The sequence below is a fragment of the Strigops habroptila genome, chromosome 1 (genome assembly GCF_004027225.2).
Source record: "Strigops habroptila isolate Jane chromosome 1, bStrHab1.2.pri, whole genome shotgun sequence".
Lineage (NCBI taxonomy): Eukaryota > Metazoa > Chordata > Aves > Psittaciformes > Psittacidae > Strigops > Strigops habroptila.
In genome coordinates this window covers 141,128,086-141,138,817 of record NC_044277.2, presented here as the reverse complement: position 1 = coordinate 141,138,817, position 10,732 = coordinate 141,128,086, and positions in this window count along the sequence as shown.

Genomic DNA, 10,732 nt, shown 5'->3' with positions numbered 1-10,732 from the left:
GAGCCCAGCCTCTGCTGGTCCAAGGATTGCCTTGATTGTGCAAGCCCTCCACAGCACTGGGATGCATTTTAATCAGTGCTCAGATATCAGACAAGAAAATATTCCCCTTCTTTTTCCATAAAGATTCGATCATTTATCCCACCAACACCCTGGTGAGGCACCTTTGCCAACAGATGTGTCATGAATAGGTATTTTCAAAATAATTAACTTAAATGTTAAAAAAACCCTCACTTCTGTTATATAGCTAGTGGTTGTGGAGCTAGGGTGGGGGGAAAAGGTGGGACACCCTCTCTTCAGAGGACTGAAAATGGGGAGATTGTGGATTAAACTGATTACTGAGCTGGTATCTAACAAGCCTGCTACAGCTTCACCAGACAGATCAAAGACATTAAAATCCTGGGCCAAAATGAACATTTTCATTCAAGCACTAAAAGTCCTCCTTACCCTCACTCTTCCCCCAAATCCTTATCCCCAACCCAGATGCTCCATCCAGCTTCTGTTTCAAGGACACTGAGACTGAGATGTCGCACCTATTTCCAGGTAAGCCTATGTGCTATCTGGAGGATGTAGGGCCCATTAGAGCACCACCTCTGGGTGCTTCCCAGGAGCATTGGTGTTAGGACCAGCCTGACATGCTTCCACACTGCAGCAGCTAATTGCGTGCAGGAGATGCAAAAGAGCCAGCCAGGGAGACTCAGAACAACCTTACAGTAGCCCAGGGAACCATTGCCAAGGCTGGCTTTGTCCTACACCCCTCCATGAGATCCTTCATTATGGCCCTTCTCACAAGCACCGTTGTTTCTCCCTCCTTTCTCCCTCTGCAAAGGAAGGGAATTTAAAGATTAAACCCTGCTGAGAAATAAAAGATCACAGATCCCTTGAGACACAAAGTAGAGCTACAACCAACTGCATGACAGGGAAACAGCTTTTTGAAATGCTGGGAGAGGTTTGGCAGGTAGAAAAATATTTCTTATCTGAACACTCTCCCTCCGATTTGGATTAATAGCTTGGGTCCAGCTTCACACCTCCCATAACGAATACATTTTAAAACATAACCAACCCAAGAGAAGAAGTACCTTCTGGATGTCTTTTTAATGTTGATTTTTTTTCCCTCTGTAAAGCATTCCTTTTTTAAATGGCTCTTCACAGCTTGTTTTACTTGGATTTTGTAGCGATGCCTGTACTGAGCACATGCGGATAGCTAAGTTCTCACGTTCCTTTTAAGGTGTCGACATACGCAAGATACATGGGATAAAAACAAGGCGAGCTGTTCCCAGCAAACCATTTATTTCTGCTTGTGAATTATCCATGAGGAGATCTGGACATGGTTTTGTACATAGTCAGCTATTAGTCAAATCTGACACTCCACATGACCATGTTTTGCCCTGCTGCTGGTTCACCCTGCCAGGCAACCCCACCTCTATTTGCATCCACAGCCCCTTTGCCACAATCCCCTGCCTCAGGTTTCTCCTGCTCGTTGCCTTTGCCCAGGGAGACGGAGGTTTGCATGGGTTTTATCTGACCACATGCACACTGTTTTGTGACCCTCTTCCACTCTGGAAAGGACCCTGTGCTGGTATTAAGCTGCCACTGTGTTGGAGTGCTGAGGGAAGTTATTAAACAAGAACTCAATATATCCTTTGTACTTCTCTTCTTAAACTAATAAACAATACATGTTCTCTTCAAAGGTAAGGGAACAGCTAATAAAACACTCTCAAGCTCTGCCTTTCAACCCCAATAAAATCCCAGCAAGATGATGCCAAAGTGATCCTGAAATCCAAGCATTGAACTCGACACCGAAATGCCAGCCCCCAAACGTGAGAAGAATACGGCTGTTTTCTCAGTTTGCCAGGGAAGAGCCAGGATTGGGAGGGCTTGTTCTTCCACTTTTGCCATCAGGTGGATCAAATGCTTCACCTAAAATCTGGGAGATAAGAATCAGGTCTTTGATCTCCTGCAGAGAAGTCATGAAGCAGTTTTTAGCTCCAGTGCGGCATGGGTTTGGACAACTTTTATCTACATTTTAGCAACATAGAGGCAAAACACAGTGTCTACACCATAATTTGATTTACAGTTCCCATGAAAGAAACCCTTTGGAAAGTGCCCTTGGCTATTCATTGCATGGTCTCTCAAAGTGAGAGGAAAGAAAGTATAGAGGGGGACAAATGCAGCACCTCTGAGATGTCTCTCATGCGGGCAGAGTTCCTCTGAAGAGAGAGCCTGAAACTCACACCTCAAGGAGGAAATGACTCTGACAAATGCTGGGGAGTGAGGCCAGCACACCCACAAGACATACTATTTACCGCTTGCGCTGTTCCACAGCCCTTCGCCTTGGCCAGCAAGCAGTGGGAGGGGACAGGGAAACTGCCATGAAATCCAGAGAGGCTTGTGATACCAAGAGCAAGCTTTAATTCCACTTTTGAGGCACGAGGTGATGCACCAGTCCCAGTCTGGACCTGGGAAAGCCTGGCATTGCATCATTTTGGGCTCCTGGCAAGCAGCTGGACTGCCCAAATGGGTTGTCCTAGGAGGTCTCAAAGCAAGTTCAGAGGGATGTTGGAAGGAGGGTATGTGCTGTGCTCATGTACATTTTGCCATTTGTGCCATTTTACACAGTGGAAATCTGCACATCACTGCGGATTCATGGTTTCTTGATCCTCCTTTGCTCAGGCCCACAGCCAACTTGCTTGGTTTGGTCAAAGGAGGAGGAAGCAGAGGATAAGACCATGGAGAAGCTGCTTGGCAAAAGCCCAGTCCCAAAGCATCATGTTTTCCAGCACCGGGGTGGTGCGTGCTGCTTGGGCATCTGAAGCACAAAGCCTAGGAACCAGCCTCATGTATTGCTCCAAGAGCATCTGTCTCAGAGCCTCTTCCCCAAAGTGACTCTCCTTTTTTGCCTCTATCTCCTGGCAGCCCCTTGGTCCTTCCCCTTGCTTGATGCTGCTCTGCTGGCATCAGGGGGATGGCTGATGAGAGCTGGCAGGAGCATGGGCATGAGCCTGAAAGCTGGAGAGGAATGGGAGAGACACAGCATTAATTATGATGGCTTGGGACCAGCTGGAACTGTCGCACTGAGTTAACTGAGGAGAAAACAGCTCATGGCTCAGGGACGAGGTGGCCTGGGGGGCTCAGTGAGGGGATGCCAGATGAAAACCACCACTGCATGCCAGCCGCCTGCACTTCCCTGGCCTGAGCCCTGAAGCATTGCCCTGGTGTCACCATGGATGCAGCTCGGATAATGAGAAAACAGAGCTCGCTGGCCGCAGCGTTTTCCTTTGAAGCCCAGCCATTACATGTGGGCTCCCAGATTGGCAGGGAGCCCTTCTTAGCTAAAGCTGCCTTCTTAATTAAAGCTGGAAATTAGTTACCCTGAGCTGCACCTCCAAGTGAATGATGGGCAGCTCACTCTCAGCAACGTGTCGTCTCAGGCAACTAAATCAAGCTTGATGAAGCAGCCCGGAGTGTCGTTGCTTGGCGTGCTGCAGGACCATGGCTTTCAGTAAGCAGGACGTTAAGGGAAATGCCCTACATCAAGGTGCAAAATACCTGGAGCTCTTGGTAGCTCTGGGCTGGGGTAGCAGCAGACGCACATCAAGTGGGTGCTTCTGCTAGAGATACCAGTATGGTTGTTTGAACTCTTTAAATGGAAATGGACAAAACCTGTTAAAATAAATTACACTGGTTTTATGCTTCTTGCTGCCTCTGCTTCAAGCTGTTGATTTACAGTTAGTTTGCACTTATGGGTAGTTTGCATTTTTGGAGCGTTTCCTTCTGGACTTGTAAAAGGTCAGCCTAAAAGAGGCTGTTTTGAATCTCTCTTGATTCCATGGCAAAGTATGGGTCCCCCTGTGAGTCAGGGAGCTTCAAAGTTTAGCAATAAATGGGGCCCTTTCATAGCCACTTCCAGATTTTCCCTTCTATTGTAAATGCATGTAAAGGTAAGTATGCTCCTAGGGCAGCCCAGGTGGCAGAAGCTCCCCTATTTCACAGCCCCAGAAAACCTGGCTGTGCCTGCAATCCTGTGCACATATTTTGTGGCTCTCTGCTTTGGTCTTTTTCCAGGTAAGCAATTGCATTCAAGGGCCTGATTTTTGTTTATTCCTCTGCAACCTGCATGGTTGTTTACATGAAAGAAAGGGGTATGAAAAAGCAATTAAACCAGAACAGGGAAAAAGAGGGAAAAGTGTTCTGGAGCTGCAGTTAGATGCACTGACTGCACCTGGTTGGGTTCAGGCATGTTTGCTTGCTCCTGAAGCTGTTGGTCACCTCATGGTGGTAATGTTTTCCTACAGATTATGTGGGATTGGCTTTAAGGGATTGTTTTTATTTCCACCAAGCAGAGAGTGTTTGCAGGTAAATGGCATATTTGGCCAGAAGCAGCACAAATCGAGGGTCACTACTGCCCTCCATGGATAATTTTGTAGGTTTGGTTGGTTGGTTTGTTTGTTTTCCTCCCTGAAATGTTATTGCTTTGAAAGAACCGAGGAAGCAAAGCTAAAATCCTTGCCTAGAACTGTGTGGTTTGTTCGTGTGCATCACTAAACTAGGTAGTCCTTATCTGAGCTACTGATGAGGATGCATGAAACTGGCCACTGTTATCATAGACTCACAGAATGGTTTGAGTTGGAAGTGACCTTAATGATCATGCAGTTCCAACCCCCTGCCATGGGCAGGGACACCTTCCACTAGACCAGGTTGCTCCAAGCCCTGTCTGGCCTGGCCTTGAAAACTGCCAGATATGCTCTGCTCTTGCTTTTTATGAGATAAGGATTGGCTCAGCAGGAGCAGGGTAAGAACAGTGGTGCTTGCCTTGGGAAAAAACCACACAGGCGGCTGTGTCCATCACCAGCCTGCTGTCGGTGGACAACAACCTGCCATATACCTGCCACCCTCACCTACACCACTGCTATATTGCAAGCGTAATCTGCCAGCTAGTGAGCTCCCGAAACTGGGCCATAAGAAATCCTGTCTTTCTGAAGGAGATCACGCTTAAATTAGGTCCTAACTCAGAAAGATGATGGCACTTAGAAGGGGAATACGCAATATAAAGAAAGAAGACATTGGTGGTTTTCTTTCTGTCTACAGGCTTAGCAGCACAGTTGTGGGAGGAAAATGCTGCCCCGAGATTTCCACCAAATATTCTGCGCTGTAGGCAGGGACTCTCAGGCCAGCCCCATTGGTTTCCCAGCCCTTCCTCTAGCCTGGGAAAAGGAAAATGGTATAAATAAAACACTATTTAATCAGAAACTACCTTCTAACTCCTAAGTAATTGTTGAAAATTGTTTCAAAGCCAGTTTTCAATGGGAACCTAGCACTGCATTTTTCGATTAAAGTGTTTTTCTCCTTAATAAGTGTTTTGGTGGTGTCGGTTTTTTGTTTGGTTCGTTGGTTGCTTGTTTCGTGGTTTGGTTTTTTTTCTGTCAGTGGGTTTTTGTTTTTTAGTTTGGTGTTTTTTGTTTGTTTTGTTTTTCGTTTTGGTGAAATCTCCCCAAAAGCAAGCGATCCATTGGACCCTGCACAGCAGGCGCAATCTCGGTGTGCCGATGGCAACAGCAGCCAAGCAGTTTTTTGCCAGGCAGATTGAAGAAGCAGGAGGAACTGGCTCATCAGGGAAATGTCACACCGATAGAAACGTCCACAGGAAAACACTGCGGGAAATCCACATGCTATGGGAAAACAACATTGCTGCTGGCGATAGAATGCCTGCAGCCTGTGCCACCTCCATCCACCTCATCCCCAGTCTGGCCAAGCTGGAGGAGGTGGCTGCTACTGCTAACGACCAGAAAAACGTCAAAGTAAGGGAGGACAAAGGAACAGGGATTGTCTAGGAGAGAGAAGAGAGATGCTAAACGAGTGGGTTTGTCTATGGATGCTGCATTATGCATTCAGGGACACAGCTAACCCAGAAGGTAAATCAGGTAATTGGAGCGAGCCCATTTGAATAAACACCAAATAAAGGGAAACTCAAATTTTAAAGGCAACACATTTTCAAATGGCAGGACTCAGCAGCATTTAAAGGTGATGATCGCCGCCAAGTTATTTCAAGCAGACAGGAGGCTATTCTGTTTATCTGTTTGAACGTGCCAACAATTAATTTAGTAATCAGCATGTTCTGAAGGGACGATTTGAAAGGAGGACCAGGCCCTCCATCAGTGTAAATTGACACTGGCCTGCTGCATCGCAGCCAGCCCTATGATAGCAGAGGGTTTAGCTCAAGCCTCCTTAGGGGGGGACATACTGGGGGGTGGGGGGGAATGACTTCTCTAGCATAAGGGTGGTGATGTGCCTCATACACATGCAGATGGTGATGCTTCTCATACCACCCACAGCACAGATGGACTGTCAGTCATCACATTGAAAGCCATTCCAAGAGCATGCCTACCCCAAGTCCAGCAGGGAAAAATTAAGTGCTCTTTTATCCACTAAACCTACACTGCCTTACTCCACACAGACACCAGAAGCAAAAATACTATAGGAATAAGTCTGCTATTTATAGAGCTCGGCAGATGAGATATAGCAATAAAGATGCTGAAGTCACCCTTTTGGTTAATATAAATTAAATGATGTTGTGCTTATAGAGTCCCTTTCATCCAGGGATCCTGGAGAGCAACAACCTTTTTGCTGTGCAGATGGACCAGCTTCTGCCCTAAAGAGATGAAAGGCTTGGGTCAGAGCCCTGCAGTAAATGTGGCTCTGCCTCAGAGCCATCTACACCAACAGCCTGTGGGGTTTTAAAATACATAATTTCCTAAGAGTCTTAATTTCATGTGGGTCCAGTGAGGTGCTGGTGTCTCAGGACAAGCCATCCACATATCTGGAGTGGTGGGCATGCAGAGCCTTAGAGACAGGGGCAAAAAGGTGGCCTGAAATGGAGCTAAAAATAGATAAATAAAAATCACTGGACATCTTTGAAAAATATTCCTGTCACACATTTATCTTGAGTAATGTATTTAGTTGTTAGAGACTAAAGTGATGGAGCCAAAAAAGGCACTTTGTGTTATTCCTCACCAAATCTTCTAAGAAATGGTCTGGTTTCTCCTGCAAACATATTTCCTAAGCTGTCCTTTAAAGGGTTTGTTTTTCCTTTATATTTTCCTTCCCTTCACAGTAGCTCTTAGAAGTCCCAAGTTATTGCTCCTAAGAATTATTTTTTTTAAGAAAAGGATTTGTCCAAAAGAATCAGGGGAGAGGAGAAGAAGAAAACAGAAAAATTGCAACTTGAACTCTGCAAAACCAGTTATTTTCACTACCTATCACTTTCTGGAGGTGTAAAACATGCACCAGTGTGCCAGTCTGGATTGCAGCTAGCCTATCCCTGCCTGCCCCTACCACCCACAGGCAGGGCCAGAGAAGAAAGAAGCCAAGAGCAGGAGAAATCCATAGGGCCAGTAAAAAAAAGTGCAATAATTTTGCTAAGCAAAAGCTAGGCAGTAATAATCTATGACAGGCATGGGTTTTCTGGATGATATTTAGGATTCTGCATCCTTTCAAGGGCTAGGTGTGTGGCATAAGCACAGGAGCATCTCTGGCTGCTGAGGAGATGATCAGCTGGTGGCTACCAAGGTGCCCCATGGGCTCTGCAGAGGGAGATGAAGAGGAGCTGGGTTGCACCCAAATGAGAACATCACTCCCAGGGCACCAGCATCCTCACTGTTTCTTGCTTGGCCAACGTCTTCATGTGGCTCCCAGCCAAGGGAGCAGCTCAGGACATCCACCTCTAAGCCACTCACCATCATGTAGAGGATAATTCCTGCTTGGAATAAGGGTTTAAAAGCCAAGCAGAGGATGTTGACAGTCACTTGGCAGGAAAATCTCCAAAGGACTTTTGTTTCATCTGTATATTTTGATAGAGAACATAGGATTTCATTATTATTTCCCAGTGTGTTAGGTTCCTGAGAAGCTGGCAAACAAGTGCTCTAGAAATTTTCTGATGAGAGCTCCCCATGCAAATGCCATCTGCTAGGCTGCTTGGAACAAGTCCCTCCCACTACTCCATAGACCTCCACAGATCCATAGAGGAGATGGTCTGACTGGCTTTTCAGCCCTCGCTTTGATCTACTCTAAACTGCTCCCTGTTCTTCCAGGCTATGCCTCCAATGCAACTGGTCTTCCACTGTGTTGAGCAAGGGGTGGTCCATTTAAGACAAGCTCCATCTGTAAGTCTCAGCTCTCCACAGCCCTAGTGGCAGCATGTCCTTCTCAAGAAACACACCCAAGCCAGGTTGGAGCCTCTCCAGGAATGTTTCTATTCTTGGGTATTGATATTTGGGGTGAGTTTGGGCTATAAGCAACAGAAAATAACAGTAGCGTGAGTTGCTCTGGCTTTGTTAAAGTCACCACCTCACTTGAGAAGTCCCATTGGGAACTGTTACCATGCAACCTGCAGCTCCCTCTCCAACACCTCACACATACAAGCTGGTAAGTGCTGCGTTCAGTCCTTCTTCATCCTCATACGTGCGGGTAAGCAGTCCTCCTGCAGCAGCTGCCTGCTCCTTGCACTTTGGCTAATTAAAAGGAGAGATGAAACTGCAGCCAGAGGAAATCCTCCTACATGATCCATCTCTGAAAGCACGGCCAAGTCTGGCAGCAGCAAGTTGGAGACCAGCTTGCTATTAGCATCCTCCACTGCCCCCAGAGGGTTTTGGACTTAATCCCAGCTTTTTCTCTTCTTCCAGGACAGTGGGGCTAGACAGCACCACAGAGCTTAATGTATTTGCTTTGGGAGCAAAACCAAATGATGCAGTGGTGGAAAGTGCAAGTCTCTTGCACAACACACCTTGTCAAAACGAGCCCCATATGCTTGCCTTGGAAATACAGTAACGGAGGTCCAGCCCTGCCTTCCTGCACGTATGAGAGATGCAGCCCCAGCCCCTGTGCACAGAGAGCCCACATTCATTACAGGATGAAGCTTTAAGCAATGCCAGGCAGCCATTCCCTCTGATCAATGAAAAAGTGGCACTGACAGAGAAAAGTCCCAACGGGTTCTTAACTGTGAAGGCTGGAGGCTGTGAGAGAGGATATTCATGTGAAGCATGGGAAGCAAGCAGCCCGTGGGTCAGGGGAGGATCAGGGGCGAAAAATGGAACAGGCCTGCAGAGCATTGATGGCAGTTATTAAAAGGAAAGAAAATTCACTACGGGAAGGTAATAGCACTCCAGAGCGGTTCCTGACTTAGTATAAATCAGCATAACATTACTGTGCCCAATTTATGACAGCTACAGGCTGGCCCATGTACTCTCAGTGCTGCATGCTCTGGCAGAGGAGGAATTCAGGTCTAGCAGTGAGGCTCTGGTACAGACATTCTTACACTGCGCAGGTGTTGGAGGCAAACGGCAACATCACCATCACAGCTCCAGTGTTCAGCTACCTCCGAATTCAAAAAGGAAAAATCCTTTAATTTTGTTTCCACCTCATAAAGTACTCACAGCACTGATGAGGAAGACAGAACCTGAATACACACTTTTGGAAAGCACATTTGATTATCTTCTGGAAAAAGTGAGTCTCTGAATGCAAAAGACTGCTTCACGCTAGAGTTAAGAGCATGGAAACCTACATATATGATACTTCATTACTCTGTAGCCAATTTTGTTGATTGGAATCATTAGGATGTGAGAAGAAAATAGTTAATGTGCTGTAACCAGTCTGCGAATGTTAGAAAACCTGCAATCATATGAAACTAATTTTAAGTGAAATGGGATGGTCTACAAATTATGGGCAAAGGATTGCTATGAAAGGCTCTGAGTAAGGCAGACAGGAAAGCAACACACAGACCAATACCTGCCCAGGATGAAGGGTGGTTAGGAAAAACACAGGCAGCTCACACCCCCAAAGAACATTACTTCTGAGAACTGATGAAAACGGATGCTAAGTCTCAGCCATTTGAAGACTCAATACTGACCTCGTCGGGTGCCACCATTACTACTCTTGCAACAGCCAGGAGGAGGATCACCACTGGCCACAGGGCTACCTTTAACTTGAATGGACGTGGGGATGCAAGATTGTGGTGAACCCCTTCTGTGAGTGGAAGCTAATCAGCCAGTGAGGTCCTGGGGAGCTACAAATCCTGGTGGCTTCCCTAAACAGCCTGCTCTCACGTCTGTCACCTGCTGGTGAAGTTTTTCTTCACCTCTGATATATGTGGTATGCAATGTGCAGCCACGTGGAGACATTGGGGCACAGCTTGGATACTCACTTCAGCAAGAAGCCCATTTTGTCCTATAAAACAACACTGGGAGTAATCACATGCACCTTTAAAATACCATGGCAAAGATTATTAGCTGGCAGGGCCACAATGACAAAGGAGACACAGACTTCGGGATTATTGTTCTGTTCCTCCCTCTCCCCTTAAATCATAACCGTGTCTGAAACAAACTGAGAAGTAATAAAAATGAATATTCAGAAGTAGCACTTGCCTGAGGGTCCAATGTCGTATAGAGATGTTCTACTCATTTTTCAACCCTCCTGTTTCTTGTTTGATTTGGACAGCAGGGTTTTTCTCCCCCTCTCTAGAACTCATCTTATAAACCTGCCTTTGGATGGTCATCTATGAGCCCATCGCTCAGAAAGCAAGCCATTTATCCTACTGTTCAAGCATCCACCCAGACCTCGAGACGATGGTGGGAACTGGGGAGGGAAAGCAGAAAAAAGCACTTTTCCTGTGGCTTTAACGCTTGTTATAAACTAAAGAGGATGTGAACATCCATCAGGGAAACACCTCACGCTCCTGCCCCTT